At 48.2% G+C, this 4,608-nt stretch overlaps 1 protein-coding gene across 3 annotated transcripts in view; it reads left to right on the top strand.

Moving 5' to 3' along the window:
* Positions 1 to 4,608, top strand: part of TIAM2 (T-cell lymphoma invasion and metastasis 2) — a 356,145-nt gene that overhangs the window by 190,096 nt on the left and 161,441 nt on the right. The gene's annotated exons all lie outside the window — the stretch shown is intronic.

Below are 4,608 nucleotides of genomic sequence, written 5' to 3'. Positions count from 1 at the left end.
CCTCTGGGTCCACGAGAGTGTCTTTTTGAGTTGCTCTTTGATGCACAGATAAGGCAGTGTGACCGCCGGGCTTCAATTAACCGTTCTCGAGCGGTTTTTGCCTTGCAGGTAGATGTCAAACACCTGTTGGGATCTTGTCGGTGTTGGAGTAGCTCTCGTCTCTCCATGTCCCCAACCCTGTTCTCACCTGCCACAGCTTGATGTTCCTCGGTGTAAGGGGTCGGTTTGCAGGATACTCCGTGGCCTAGGATCCTTCGGCGGTCACTTCAGGGCTCTGCCATCCCTACACCCTGGCCTCACGCCACCTTCAGTGCGTCCCTCATCTGCAGGTCTTGTTCTCCAGCCATGGGGTGACACCGCCTGGCCTGCCCTTAAGCGACCATGACTCCCGGTCGTGGTGATCGCCGGCCAGCTCGGCCCCACAGCCCTCCTCATCAGGGAATGGAAAATCAAAGAAAACTCAGGCCTCACAGAGGCTTCCCTTCAGCCTCAATCTGCAGGCACACTCCCCTAGTTCTCTTTCCCTTAGCCAGGGTTAAACGAACAAAACAACCAAAAGAAATGCTACCCGCCCAGCATCTCTCTATCTGCTAAGCAGTCTACTCTGAGCCCTCCACAGCTCCCTTCTGGCTCGTCCCGGACCGATCACTTCCAACGGTCCCGCCACCTGCTCAATACTCTTATTTGCCTGGTGGCGATGCCCGCCCCAACTGTACCCTCTTGGGGCTCCCCTGGGGTCTCTCTTCCCTGGCAAGGCTGTCTCCGTGCCCCGTCGTTCTGGCACCCCACCTGTGGGTCGCTTCGCTCCCTGGTATCCTTCCTGCCGTGTCCTCAGGTGCCGTGCCTCTAGCCCCAGCATCATCCGGGGCAGTCTCCAGCCGGGAGGTCTGGTTCTGCTCCGTCCACACCTCCGCCGGCTCTTCTGGCTCTGCGTTGTTTGCAGCCGCTGCTCCTCTCACTGTTGGTGATGGTTGCTGCTCCTTGCCTGAGCTATCTGTCCCCTCCGCAGCTGCAGCCGCCATTTTTATCACTGCCGGCCTGCATTTGTCCGTGATGTCGTCAGCTGGTTGTAATTGAATAAAAAGGCAGCTAACGAGCTGCGCGGACTCTTCCCTCCACCTCGTGCATGTCTCGTCTGGAGCTACAGGTGAGTCCCGTTTACTGCTTTGCTTCCCGGGACAGGCAGGATTCCTTCCCTGGTGGTGTCAGATGGCAGGGAGGTGTAGAAATCTTTCTTGTTGTTCAGCAATGAATTTTCCCTGAGCCTGAGGAAGGGCTTGTGCCTGAAAGCTTGCAGAAAAAGATAATTTTTTTTGTGTGTGTGATTTCTTAGTTGGGCCTAATAAAAAGTATCATCTCTGAACCATGAGCTCTAGAGTTTTGCATTTCTATTCATCTTGTATTGCGTTTGCGCTGGTATAAATCAATTGACTTCAGTAGTACCACTTGTGATTTACTCCAGTATAAATACTCTTCCAAGGCATACTGGCTTCTTGCTGTTCCCTAATAAGGGCTGTATCAAATGGTCTGTATTAAAAGCCAAATTGTTGATTAGATAGAGGCTTACTCTTTGAGCACTGACTATAAGTCAAGTAAATAATCTTGGTGAAATGACAAAGGCCAATACGATCTTAAGAGTATGCACTTTTACAGGAAAACCATGCATATGCTGCTGAGCATGGAGGCCTGAAAGATCTAAATATTAGAATAGTTTCTTACAAGATTTAAAGGTACTGTGCCAAAACATAATCTTTTAATTAAACTTAGCATGTCTGAGATTCCTACTGGCTGTGGCCTTCGTGTTGAAAATTGACCTCTTCTGTGACATCTGCGACTGGATGGGATGTCAGTGTTGCTCTTGGCTGTATGTTAGAGGTCATCGTGCTATCAAAACATGGCATCGTTTTTTCCAATACATTTTCTGATGAGCACCAACTTGGAAATGAAGCGGGGGAGAAAACTGACGGCAGCTTTCAAAGCTTCTGGTGTTACTTGCTCATAGGAGACCAGTGTTTGTTTATTTTATCTTTGCACAGAAGTCAGAGTGCAAACAAATATCCCTATAGAGGCAGGGTAAACTTGAGCTTTCCTGGGTAATAGCTTTGCTTCTGGTTGGCCTGCTTAGAGAGCCCTTTGGTATTATCCAGTCTCATTTGTCAGACTTTTATTTTTATTTCCCTTGCTACAAAAGGCAACAAATATTTTCTTTCTCAGTTATTTTTTTTGATGCTTAAAAAAAATCCTATCAGTAAAACGTAATAAGGAGGGTGAAAGATCAGGCCATAGACCTGTGCCCTGGTTCATGGTAGGGGAATTTAGTCTACAGCCCAATCTGTGAAATGCCAAGAACCCTGTGGTGTCAGTAGGGTTGAGGATGCTCAGTACTTTGCTGAATCAGACTATTAGGCCTAGACCAAAGGTGTCAAATGTATATATTGTGGGCCTGTGGAGCCATATGATCCAGCCCATGGGTCTTGGACTGACCCCACATGTGGTAGAGGCAGTCAGTCTGGCTTGTACCGCATGCAATGCCTGTGCAAGACCAGCTTTGCATGCTGGCTCCAAGGCTAGTTCAGATTAGGCTGTGCCAGAGCCATCGTGCAGGGCCAGTCGAGTGGAGGGCCACATGCAGCATGTGCCCTGTGCTGGCCCTCAGTACCACTTTCAGCTCTTGTGGTCAGTTGAGCCTCCTACACTGCATGCAAGCATATGCTAGTCTTAGAGTTTGGTGCCCACTCAATGCCAGCACGGTGTGCGTGCTGCATACAGCATGGGAGGTCCAGGGTGCAGACTGAATGCAGCACCCTGTTGAACCAGTGCCGTGCTTTTGCTCTGGTGCCCACAGATGACCTGGGGCCCTATCTGGACCAGTCCCAGAGCACTGCATTTGGGAATATGGTACACTCTTTGTTTTCTGGAACAAAGCTGAGCACGCTTTCTGGTAGGTACCTGGTAAATTTACCAGATTTAACTATAGTTCAGACCCCAATTTTTCTTTAGTGGCCAACTACACTTCATACTAGAAATAAGAGTCCAATATTTAGAGGGTGGAATAAATGGAGCTCCACTGAAACAGTTTTCATCACTGAATCCAGAAAGCCATGATTTTTAAATGGTCAAATATTGAAACCTTGCCACCTAGATTTAATTTTATTTCATCCCCAGGGTAAAAATACTGTTAAAATAAACCAAAGTACCCTTGCTGTCATCTGTATTATAGGCAGGTAGGAGTGTAAATAGTAACATCTGTATTTCATCAGACTAAGGCTTCTGATAGAGGCACTATGGAATCTGATGTGCGATCCAAACAGTCACACTTCCTGTCATGCCATACTGCCACTATGTTGCCAGTAGGGATGCACAAAGTAGGCATCTATTCGATTTTGGATTTGGCCCTAATCACCGATTTGATTCGAATCGCTGTCCCTGATTTGATGCAGCTGACTCTGAATCTGAAGATTCAGTGCTGATTCAGAGAATCAGCGATTCAAACATAGACACAGCTTTAAAAAAATTTTCTACGTACCTTGTGGTACCAGTGCATCTTGTGAATGCTGCATTGCTGGAATATGTGGAGCGTCCCACAGGATTGCGGGGGCCCTCCATGTGCTTGGCGGCGAACCTGAAAGGGGACCAAAAGTAATTCCGGTCCGCTTCTGGGTCTGCTGGGGAGCTTGCCAGAGGCTCCCCCTTGTTCCCCCCCTAGCTCGGCAGTTGGCTGCAGGGGGACCCTAGGTGTCCCCCTCCAGACCCAGGAGGCACCAGTTACCAAGCACGAGGCACCAGTTGCCAGAATCAATTTGGAGGGTTCCAATTTGATTTGGAGAGATTAAAGGGTCTTCTGATTCGATTAGGAGATTCACCCACCGAATCGGGCTGAATCTCTGCTGAATCAAACCTTCACACAGCCCTAATTGCCAGTGCTGGGGGGAACCCAGGATCATGAGCCCCCTGCACTGGCAAGTAGGAAGCTTGGCTCCCCTGTGCTCCCATGGCAGAGTCCTGGACAGCTGATCAGGAGAACATATGGAATCCTTGGTATGCAGAGCCCTGATCAGCTGATGGATGTGCCCAGCCAGGGAAGTGCATGGGAGCTGAGGACTCTGATGAGCTCCCTTAGCGGGGAGCCCTGATCAGCTGACTAGGTCTCCCAGCCTCTGGGGCACACAGGAGTCTTATAGGGTTCCTGTGTGCTCCAGAGGTTGGGAGCATTGGCCACACGTTCAATTAAAGGTGTGATAGGAACCAGCCACAAAGTTATTGCCCGTTACACAAAATGTGTAATAGCTTTGTGGGATATTAACCATTTCATCAGGCCATTAGTTGAATGAATAGGTGAACTCACTACTTAAGACATAATTAACCAGTTAATCATGTTTTAAGTGTAATGTGTGTTAGGGACCTAGGGAAAGCAGATTTATGTACAGTTGTCAGTTGTATGTAGTTCTGTTTCCAGTGCCCATCAGACTGTAGGAAGCAATTACTGATGAATTCTGCAATATCTTTAAGGTGTATCCAGTAAGATTAGCAACGTATCACATAGGCAAAAACAGACTCACTTTGGAAGAGTTCAAATGGAATAAACAAAAAAAAAAAAAAAAAAAAAAA

This window comes from Gavialis gangeticus, unplaced genomic scaffold (assembly GCF_001723915.1).
Source record: "Gavialis gangeticus isolate Ggan-Ray unplaced genomic scaffold, GavGan_comp1, whole genome shotgun sequence".
Taxonomy (NCBI): Eukaryota; Metazoa; Chordata; order Crocodylia; family Gavialidae; genus Gavialis; species Gavialis gangeticus.
This window is presented reverse-complemented; position numbering and strand designations above follow the sequence as displayed.